The sequence below is a fragment of the Festucalex cinctus genome, chromosome 8 (assembly GCF_051991245.1).
Source record: "Festucalex cinctus isolate MCC-2025b chromosome 8, RoL_Fcin_1.0, whole genome shotgun sequence".
NCBI classification, from domain to species: Eukaryota; Metazoa; Chordata; class Actinopteri; order Syngnathiformes; family Syngnathidae; genus Festucalex; species Festucalex cinctus.
Genome location: NC_135418.1, coordinates 9,684,025 through 9,695,979, shown reverse-complemented (window position 1 = coordinate 9,695,979; position 11,955 = coordinate 9,684,025). Strand labels below are relative to the sequence as shown.

The window sequence follows — 11,955 nt, the reverse complement described above, 5'->3', positions numbered from 1 at the left end:
ATATGACATATTACATGCTACGTGAATTGGAAAAACAAAACAAAAAAAACAAGGCCAACTGTCTAGCTAACTGTTTTACTCGTCAGCAGGTATGTCGAGTAGGTCCTCCATTTACCATTATTATTACCATTATTTTTTCACTTACAATCCGATATGATAGCCTTATTTTATTTGTATTATTATTTGTTTAATTTAATGCAAAATAAGTGAAAAAAATGTGGTTACATAGAGTAATGTTACACCAACATTTTTACTTTTTTTTTGGAGGGGGGTGGGGGGGGATAAATATGGATAGTCAACAAAAGTATAATATGGATCTACTTTAAAAAAAAATTATCTAAATGCACGTGATTCTATTATTTGCAACCACTTGACAAAATAAAATTGAGTACATTTATTTAACACACCAATTTCTTCAGTTTGTAATTAACCGAGCACATCTAGTTAAAAAAAAACGCCTGTGAATCTGCTGTGTAAAAATATACAAGCAGCACCCAAGGGCAGCGCCTTTCGTGACTGATATGCATGTAAATTTGGATATCACAAAGCCTGCAGCTAAGCCATGTGCTAAGAAGGAGGGTCACACTTGTTGACTGCAAGTCAAGTTTGCTGAAGGACGACTTTGTGCTGTCTCGTTTATTTTAGCATTATGTATTGCGGCTGAATCTGGATATTGGTTGCAGAAAAAAAATACATAGTTCATGACGCGACGATTTCCCTTCTGTTTAAATTAAATAACCTTTTCTCAATTTTCATTCCCTTTAAAGCACTCTTTTAAGAAACTGACAGTAAACGGAATGTGAACAGATAGCTGCTGTATTCGGTCCAGTTTTACATTTGTCAGAAAATTGCCCCGCTATAGCAGGAACAGAGGATGGCACCATTATTTAAGAAACTGTGGTAGCTAGCCATGTCAAAGAACTTAAAAGGAGGCTGGCGTTAACTTTTGTAGAAAGATCAGAGGCACAGAAGAGCAAGAGCACAAAAGCTGTTTACTGGCCATTAGGGGTGTGAATTGCCTAGTACCTGACGATTCGATTCGTATCACGATTCACAGGTCACGATTTGATTTGATACCGATTAATCCCGATACGAATTTATAAGTCGTTATTGCGATTTTTTTTCATTCAAATTTAGAAAATACTAATCAGTAAGCTTGTAGAGTGTAAGATTTATATGAAAATGTATTATTTATTTATCTGAAATTTCAGTCTTATAGAGGTTGTAATCTGTTTCATGTTTGAACAGCATTAAAATAAAATATTAAGGCTTAATGTTCCGTTCATATAACATTCTTCCATGCTCAAGGTGTGAATCCTAACCCGAAGTCAGACGTTTTGTTGAATATTTTTCCATTAAAAATGGAAGTTTAAAAATCGATTCACACACACAAAAAAAAAAAAAAAAAAAGGCAATGATGATAAGACGTTGAATCGGTAAGACTACTGAATGAACAATTCTGAGCTCTTAAAAAAAATAAAAAATAAAAATAAAAAAATAAAAAATAATCGATTCAGCCGCCTATTGAATCGATTCGAGAATTGCGCGATGTAGTATCGCGATATATTGCCGAATCGATTTTTTTTTAACACCTCTACTGGCCATGGAAGGGCGTGAAAAATAGCCCAAACAAAACTACATTGTGCTTACCAAAATGAAATGAAAAAAAGCAGAAATACATTTGAACACCCACTTGACGAAACAAGTTACACAATTTGTTTGACGTCTTATATGACAATCCAGAGACTCTCCTCCTTGCATAAGCTCGTGTCGCAAGTGTGCCTGCATGTGTCGATCACCTGGTGCATGACAAGGACCTTGGCAGTATTCATTGAGGCTTTCCATAGTCTGGTTGATGAGTCCCACATTCTTTTCATTGATGTACAGTCCAAGCAACCACAGACCTCCCGTGGCGCTGCCGCAAATACAGTCCAGAAAATGAAGTGTCTCACAAACCAGGTTGTAGTTCTTGTTATTCTGATTGCGTAGAAAGTTTTGGAGAAGGATGTTGATAAATGAAATAAAATCATGATCACCTGACTGTATCAGAATCACCGAGGTACTTCTGTACAGTAAATTTGAAAATATTCAAAATTTAACAAAGCTACAAATAAGAAAGGAGGGACACATATATAATTTCCCAAATCATTTACTGCCATTGACGGCTATAGACGTCAAAGATCCATTGTATGTGGGTTGGCAGTGAATGAGTTAAATGTAAAGGTCTTGCAGATCTTGGAATTAAACTTAAATTCAGAGTATATCACATGTAGTTCTGTGCAACTGCATTAAGATCTAAAATCTATGTGTGTCTGTGTGCTGATCAACATTTTCCACCTGCTGTATCAATGTGTGAGTGGTTTAAAAAAAAAAGTTTACATGTTCACACACAAACATTGTGTTGTTCCACTGAAAGATGTCGGTAGTGCTGATGCGTTTGTCATCTATCAAACAAGCTCTACAGAAGGAAAATACAAGCTCTGGGTTACAAAAAGTGGTTCAGCGGCAGTTGAAGCAATGTTTAAATTGTTTCTGGAATCAATGCATGAAGGAAGTCTGGGTCACATGAGCAACCCATTACTAAATAACAACTCACAGCTCATAGTGAAACCAGACTGAGACCTGCCAGACATGGAAACAGCTGCAACAAAAGTTCTACAACTGGTGCCTATTTTTTTCAACAGTTTCATTTCTACACAAATGAGGATGGTGATAAAAAAAATATATATATATATAAAAAAATAAAAAAAGGATATGAAGTCTATTATATGCAGAGGTGCCTCCTGTGTGTTGACAGACCTGTAGATCTCTGTTGTGGTTCTCACACAGCAGTTGCATGAGGCGTAAGATGGGCTGCATGATGGTGATGAGAACGCTCATCTCTCCATCTTCCTGACCCTTATCAGTGGTTGCTGCGGAGAAGCTGTCAGCAGCTGCTTGGTGCTCTTCAGCTTCATCCTCACGGCAGTATGGGGTGAAGGCCCTCTTGGTGACAGCGGAGGCTTCCGCCAGCTGCTCCTTTACCTCTTCGGTAACCACAGTCACCAGTCACCACAGTCACAGTCACGTTCCGACAGAAATGATTCCAAATGAAGATCTCTGGTCACCTGTATACATGGGACATGATCCATTCCGATCTGCCGTTAAACGGATCGGTAAAATCTAGGGATGTAACGATAATGGCAATATCGTGATACGTAACATTATGACTGCCACATATATCATCGATATTAAAAGCAGCCCATCTTTTAAAAAAAAAAAGTCAGGTTGATTTCCATTTCTGCAGTTCTATCACCCTCTGGTGGCTAGTTTTTTAGTGCAGTTTAATTTACATAAGGCATGTTTTGGCCCTTCTGTGTTTAAAATCTATGCTACTTGTCAGATGAAGGGGAACGTAATATGCTTGTGAACCTAGTCACTGTGGATGAACGCAATATGTGCGTGCATTAGGAAGTAAGTGACTCAATATTAAGTCTTATTAGAGATTGTAGGTTGTTTATATGCATTGCTGTAATGTACAAAAGCACATTATTGTGTTGTTTTGTATAAGCTTTTTTTTACATTATATTTATATAATATTTTACCTTTGTTTTTGTATCGCCAACCTCCCCACAATATTGCGATAATTATCGTATTGTGACCTTCATATCATGATAATATCGTATCGTGATGTTTGGCTATCATTACATCCATAGTAGGGATGTAACGACAAGCGCAATATCGTGACATTAAACTGCCACAATATCGTCGTTGTCATGTTCACGATATTTAAATGCAACACATCTGTTAAATAAAAGTCAGGTTGATTTCTATTTGTGCAGTTCTAGCACCCTCTGGTGGATAATTTTTTAGTGCAATTTAATTTTCATTAGGTGTTGAAAATCGACACTAATTGTCAGATGAAGAGGAACGTAATATGCCTAATGCCTGTGAAGCAAGTCAATATGTGGAGGAACTCAATGTGTGCGTGCATTAACAATATAACATAATAACATAATAACATAATAATAATAATAATAATAATAATAATAATAATAATAATAATATAAATAAAATAACATTGCTGTTATGTACAAAAGCACAATATAGTGCTTTTTTTTTAAGTATGAGCTCTTTTTTTTTTTTTTTTTTTTTTTTTTTTTTTTTTTTTTTACAATATTGTGACCTTTTTTAAATAGTGCCAACCTCCCCACAATATTGGGATAATTATCGTCCCGTGACCTTCATATTGTGATAATATTGTATTGTGAGGTTTGGATATCGTTACATCCCTAATCCATAGTAAAATCATTGTATATAATTTTTTTTTAAACTTGCCGTCAATTATACGCATATTTGTGGTATTTGCGGGACAATTCAGCCCTAAATTGCAGGATGCAACTGTAAATATAATGTTCCAAAAAATAAAACGAATGCAAATGGAACGTAGCAACACTCTGCCTGTGTGAGTTCTGGGCGTGTTATATCTACCTGTTTTGCATAAACCTGTATGTTGCTCACAGAATGCATGGTGTGGTGCCGTTAATGAAGTTACAAGGACATTAATCCTTGTCATCTGTGCAGTTATCTGTGTGTCTTATTCAGCATGTTTGTGTGTGATTTATGGTGGTCTGTGTTTTTCTTTTTTTTTTCTAAACGAACTTTAAATTGTGTAAAATAACATCCAGAGCAATTCCGTGTTAAAGTTACATTGCTCATCTGAGGATTGCTTGTGAAATTTAGAAATTTATATGCTTTGATTGTGGCTATTGTGGATTGTGATTAATTGGTCCAACATTACTCGTACGTATGTTTGACACCCCCGGATGCTCCCCCGTTTAATCAGATCAGCCGCGGGACGCACGGACATCGATCACGTGATTTATCAAGATGGAGTTAATTCGTGATTTAGAACAGTCGTTTTGATAGTGATAAGACTTTTATTGAAGCAATATATTGATAAAAACAAGTTTAAAGTACTTAAAAAAAACAAGTTTTCCCCTCGTAGACAAGTTCTGGGGAGACGTCGCCATTTTCGTCGTATGTTGAAAAATAGAACAGGATCTAAAAAAATAAAAAAAAATAAAAATCGCATCGTAAATCGCAATCGCTAAATTTAGTGAAAAAAAATCTCAATTAGATTATTTTCCATTATCGTTCAGCCCTACATTGTGGATGTCATTGATTTACACCAGTGCTTCTCAAATATTTTCTGTCATGCCCCCCCCCCCCCCCCCCCCCAGTAAGAAGAAAACATCTTGCCCCCCCCGCATATCATTAGTCTATAAAATTGTTATAAGCACACCTCTGTATAACACTGTATCCGTATTAACGTACAAGAGAATAGAATAGCTTTATTAACTTGGTACCTTTATAACTGTAACAGAAAAGATTTAAAGTGCATCTGAAATTCAAAAATAAAATTAAATCCTTAATTAAACTCGAAAAAAAAAATTTGACTGACCATATAAAACCATATGATACGGAAAAATAAAATTACATAAAATCAATAAATAATAATGCATTCAAACTGATCACCAACATTAACTCAGGAGCACAATATTAAAAGAAAACAACAACTTTAAACTGCAAAACAAAAATATATAAAATAATTTGTGCTGATTATTATTATTATTTTGCTGTGTGCAAAGCACGCATGCTCAGTGCAAACAAAACCTCTACACCACCGAGTGAATGCTCCCTGCACACACCCTGCCAATAATGAGAGTGCCACTGCCCCCTAGTGTAGTGGAGGGTGCAATTGCACTTTATTCTAGGACAGTGAAAAAAAAAACTAAATATATATATATATTTTTTTTTAAACATGTTCCCCGAGGTCAAACTAAAAACCCCTAAACACCCCTTGATGGAGTCTCACGCCCCCCTGGGGGGGCCCCACCCCACTATTTGAGAAGCACTGATTTACACTAAGGTGAAACTATTTAGACAGTAATATACTGTGAAAAGATGTAATTTAACTGCAAAGCCAGTTTATTAGATTGTGAGGTGAACATTTTGAAGACAGTTTCATTTATTTGGGGAAATTACTAACCTGGCAATAGCCATATTCATCTGGTATCTCTCTTCAGTTATTTCGTCGGGAAAAGGCGGGACATTCTGTACAATAATTGGAGCTGATTGGACAATGGGACATTCTACACGTTTGTTTTAGCCAATCACGGCCACGTGGAAAAATTTCACGGACATCTTACCAGCTAAAAATGCACGAAGCGCGTCTCGCTGTTCAACATTCAACAAGGAAAGGGTGAGTAATTTTATCGGTTCAATAAATAACTTGCATCCCTAACAATGACAAGAATTAGATTTACATTCTGCTATCCATGACTTGGAAATGTTAGGCAAATATGAAACCAACTGTTCCAGGCACTGCTGAAGAAACACTCCCAAACATGTGCATGCTGCACACGTGGTCACATGCTTGCAAACAGCTGCGCAGAAGCCAGAATCAACACAGCATTTTCATTTATTTATTTATTTTGTGTGTGTGATTGCAGACCACAGATTACGTAACACCAATGTGGACCACAATTACACAACCTTTCCAACAAGGCCAACATTTCAAGTCAAGAGATTTGTGAAAAAGTTAAAGTGAGGTGGGACATGTTGCGATGCATAGCTGACTATACAAAGGACCACCTTGTCCGATGGCATTGTATGTCGGAACCTGTTGTATTTCTGCACCGTGTTCACATGTTCTGTCCTATTTTTCTTACATAAGAACAGCAATCAGCTGAGTGGTTACAGCGAAGGCCCGCTGACTCTCGAGCGCTAACACTGTTACATCAGTTCACAGAAGCTGATTAGGAGGGAGAGCAAAAGGACAACGGTGAGGAAAACCTGAACCCAAACCACTTTTTTTTATGCTAGAATTGTAGAAAGTAGTGTGTGTGCGTGCGTGTGTGTGCGTCAGACAGTGCGGAGAGGTGACATGTTTGGAGGTCAGTCGGGTGTTAGTTCAATGCAAGCAAAACATGATGCATATGCTAGATACAATAGATGAGCTGTTTCCTAAAAATCTATAAATGCCCCCTAAACAGGATTCTGGCATATCATTCCCTTGTATACATACTATTTTCTTTCTTTAATGGTTTTGGCAATGATATTTCCCACTCTAGTATATGTTGGAACAAGATAAAATGAATGTTTGTAAAATTTGCAGTTCCTGGTCAATAAATATAAGTCTTGTCGAATATTCCAACTGGACTTTCAGAGGGAGGAGGATAAAATATCACATGAAAAACAGACAGAGCTCAAACAGAAAATGTCAAATGGATGACATAGTAATGTGAATGTGTGCAGTCTTCTGACTAGAGTACTGAGAATTGGAGAACATTTAATCCATTAAGTGAATCTGAATCTTACAAATGATCCGATTAGGTGTCATTAAACTTTCGCAAGGCAACTTGTCTGGACACTGTCAATAGATCTCCAGGATTATTGGCTCACACGAATAATACATTATTAAATCAACCGCATGAATTTGGCAATGCGTATTGGAGGGAAAAATGACTCGTTAGATCTTTATGTGCTAAAATAATTAATTAATACATTTTGTGAAATGGTTAATTTTAAATCTTCCCTAGAAAAAAAAAATCAAGTTATGTTGATGTTAATTATCGGCGCCAGTTTTTGGCATTTGACTAATATCAGTAATGGCCTTTTTTTTTTTTTTTTTTTTTTTTAATCTGATGGCCGATATTAGATCCATATAAAACTGTGTTGACCTCAGCAAACAGCTTATTTAGATTTTCAGTTAGCTTTCTAAGAGATGCTGCTGAGCCGAGGAACTCTAAATCTTTTTAAGTATTTATTTTGAAATTTTGGTAAAGAAAATATTGTAGAAAACTATAGGGACTACGGCATTTACTTGTTTAGGTTTTCATTTAGTTTTTAAGTAGTGCTGTCAAAGTTAAAGCGTTAACTAATTAATTAATCACAAAAAATTATCGCATTAATCATTGTATTACCACAGATTAATCACACTATTAATTTTGACCGCAGATGATCCTTTTTAGCCGACAGCGGATGGTTACCTTAAAGGTAGCTGTTGGAGTTTGAGCAATAAACATAACTACATGCATTAAAGTAAAGCATTTAATAAATGTTTACATATGCCATAGGTAATTTTTTCCCATTTTAAATGATGCAAATAATTAATTGATTAGAAAAAGTAGGATGAGCGTGTGCAGCGGGCAAAAATGGTGGGAAAAAAAACATTTTTAAGACAGTGATTAATCGTGATTAATCAAAATTGTACGATGTGATTAATCTGATTAAAAAATGGAATCGTTTGACAGCTCTATTTTTAAGACATACTTATGACCTTGGGAGCTCCCTGAACTTTTGTTTGGATTCTTAACACAAGCATTTTTTTTTTTTTAACTCAGTTAACTCAGTGTGCAGCCAAACCTGGAAGAGTCAGTGATGGGAAGATTAATAAACATGGACTATAGTTTTACTTTCTGATTTACTTGCTTGGTTCTTGTTGGAGAACTCCAAAGTGAGTTGCACACTTTGGAGAGCCAAATTCAAATAGCCTATTAGCAGGGTTGGGGAATCCAGGTCCAGAAAGTAAAAACTCTGCCACAGATTGGCTTTAGTCACAGCTGCTTCTTCAGGTAAATGAGCTCATAGAAGCACCTGTGCCTAAAGTCAAACTGTTATGACAACTCTTGTTCATGCACACTTAATAGTTCATCATTATTTCCTACTGCATGTGCTGTATTCTACGGAGCCCTAAGGTGACGTGGTAGAAAAAAAAACCCAAAAAACAACAACTTTGCATTCCCTCGCAAAGATCGCGTTCCCGAGATAAAGCAAAGTTGTTTTTGCGAGGGAACGCAAAGTTGTTTTTTTCGCCTACTATGTCACCTTAGCTGCGCCGTAAACACTTCCGGGTCATCTTCCCTTTGACCAAAAGCGACGTGTAAACAAAGCAGTGGGAAAAATACATACTCCATCCTAGTCGCTTTGGGAAAGCTTTCCCACTGTTTTGTTTCAAGTTTATAAACGTTCCGTCCTCGTCGCTTTTGGTCACATGGAAGATGACCCGGAAGTGTTTACGGCGCAGCTAAGGTGACATGGTAGGCGAAAAAAAAACAACTGCAAAGTTGTTTTGCGAGGGAACGCAAAGATTGTGTTCCCTCACAAAGATTGCGTTCCCTCGCAATCGCAATTGCGAGAAAACGCAAAGTTTTTTGCGAGGGCACGAATTGCGAGGGAACGCAATTTTTCTTTTTTCTACCGTGTCACCTTAGGGGCTCCGTAGTATTCAGCAGTATTACATATTTTCAAATGTTTTTCCTGAGTTTATAAATATATATATATATATATATATATATATATTAGTGGTGTGAATTGCCTAGTACCTGACGATTCGATTCGTATCACGATTCACAGGTCACGATTCGATTCGATACCGATTAATCCCGATACGAATTTATAAGTCGATTGTTGCGATTTTTTTTCATTCAAATTTAGAAAATACTAATCAGTAAGCTTGTAGAGTGTAAGATTTATATGAAAATGTATTATTTATTTATCTGAAATTTCAGTCTTATAGAGGTTGTAATCTGTTTCATGTTTGAACAGCATTAAAATAAAATATTAAGGCTTAATGTTCCGTTCATATAACATTCTTCCATGCTCAAGGTGTGAATCCTAAAAAAAAAAAAAAAAAAAAAAAAAAAAAATCGATTCTGCCGATTATTGCATCGATTCGAGAATCGCGCGATGTAGTATCGCGATATATCGCCGAATCGATTTTTTTAACACCCCTAATATATATATATATATATATATATATATATATATATATATATATATACATATATATACATATATATATATACATATATATATATATATATATATATATATATATATATATACATATATATACATATATATATACACATATATATATATATATATATATACATATATATACATATATATATATATATATATATATACATATATATACATATATATATATATATATATATACATATATATACATATATATACATACATATATATACATATATATACATATATATATATATATATATATATATATATATATATATATATATATATATATATATATATATATATATATATGTGTGTGTGTGTGTATGGTGGGACGATACAGGTAAACCACGATTCGATACTGTGACGATATTTGGCTCACGATATTGATATATATGTATCGATACACAGGCATCAGAATTGATATTGCTCATTAATTTTAACTAGGCAGTTAAAGCAATGTTGCTTGCGCAGGAACATCAGCCCCTGAAGTTTTATTCATGGACAAGGAAGCAGGTGCAGGGTGGGGAGCGGAAGCGTGCATTGTAAGCTGCGTCTGAAGTTAATTGGCTTTAATTAGTCCACTTGTCTCATGAGGGACCGGAGTGGAGGAGAGGAGTGGGGTAGCAGACAAAAGAGACATAACAGGGAGTTTAGTTTACGTTGCAGCCTAATGATATTATTTTTTTCTAATTATATTTTACATTTATATTATTATTTTTTTAAAGTGTGTGTGTAAAGTCAGTTTTAAAAATAGCCTTATAGCCTTAATAGCCTTAGTCTTGCTAAGAAAAATTAAAATAGAGGAAGAAGATCAACATTTATTTACTTATAAACTTAATATGATACATGTTTCTAAATGTACCAATTTTTCCATATTTTGTTTAAAACAAAATAAAATCTGTTAATGAAAAAAAAATTCCCCAAATATTTCAAATAAGCACATTTTAGAGCTGTAATTTTAATACTTTGATATTTTTGCTCATATCGGCTCATGCCTATTCATAAAGTTTCCCGGTGTGTCTGTGAAAGCTGCTCCTTGCTCTGCAGTGTGTTCACATTTAGACCAGGCATGTCACTTGGTTGTAAACCAGAAGAGATGCTGGCCCTCAAGAACGAGTTTGCCCCCCTCCGTTTTAAAAGGAGCTCGAGTGTGCTCCGTGTTGTCTTCGGTTCGCCTGTAACTTGCTCACTGCCTGATCATACTGTACAGTAAACTACAGTACGGCATTGGAGGTCTAACATACTTTCAGTTAAAATTAAGGTATTTCATGAGCTATGTAATGTAAACTTGCAGTATACAGTATACTAGATGTAAAAATGATGAAGGAATTAATACTGACCAATGATTACAGTACAGGGCAAAAGTTTGGACACCTCATACAATGCATTTTCTTTATTTTCATAACATTTTACTAGGGATCGATAGCACTTTTTTTTCCCCCTCGTTGACCTTCAAGAGTAGTCAGTCACCTGAAATGGTTTTCCAACAGTATTGAAGGAGTTCCCAGAGGTGAAAATGCCAAGAGTGTGCAAATCAGTAATCATCGTAAAGGGTGGCTATTTTGAAGAAACTACAATCTAAAACATGTTTTCAGTTATTTCACTTTTTTTGATAACCGGTAAGTACAAAACTTCACGTGTTCATTCTTAGCTTTGATGCCTTCAATGAGAATTTACAATATAAATAGTCATTAGAATAAAGCAATGGACACATTGAGGTGTGTCTAAAGTTTTGGATAGTACTGTATACAACAGTAGATAATGAAACAGAAAAATTAGAAAATACTGCATAAACACTACACATGTTGGTCCCCTCCCTTCTTGACATTAGTCAGCTATATGACAAACAATAAAGGGCGTAGTCACACCCAGCGTCCCTGTGACACCCACTCACAACAGTAACCAAAAAAAGAGAACCTGCTTTTATTCACTTCCTTATAGACAATGGTCATGAGCATACTAGTGCAATGGAAACAAACCCACACTGTCTGGACACTGTAATAAGGAGAATCCCCTGCAAAATATTAGGGATGTAACGATATCCAACCATCACGATACGATATAATCACGATACGATAATTATCACGATATTGTGGGGGCGTTGGCGATATTTAAAAAAATCACAATACTGTAAAAAAG

General features: G+C 35.5%; 1 protein-coding gene and 1 long non-coding RNA gene across 3 annotated transcripts in view; one reads left to right on the top strand and one right to left on the bottom strand.

The window, feature by feature from the left end:
* Positions 1–286: 286 nt before the first annotated feature.
* The window catches only part of LOC144024076 (uncharacterized), a 19,793-nt gene continuing 8,124 nt past the window's right edge, over positions 287–11,955 (bottom strand). Inside the window, exon 3 of the long non-coding RNA XR_013284663.1 lies at positions 287–3,107. This is a non-coding gene — a long non-coding RNA (uncharacterized LOC144024076). The remainder of the gene's footprint in view (positions 3,108–11,955) is intronic.
* Positions 6,763–11,955, top strand: part of LOC144024075 (neoverrucotoxin subunit alpha-like) — a 13,311-nt gene continuing 8,118 nt past the window's right edge. Inside the window, exon 1 of one of the 2 annotated variants that reach the window (XM_077530136.1) lies at positions 6,763–6,826. The gene's annotated coding sequence lies outside the window, so the exon portion shown is untranslated. The remainder of the gene's footprint in view (positions 6,827–11,955) is intronic. The other variant, XM_077530137.1, reaches the window with a different exon arrangement.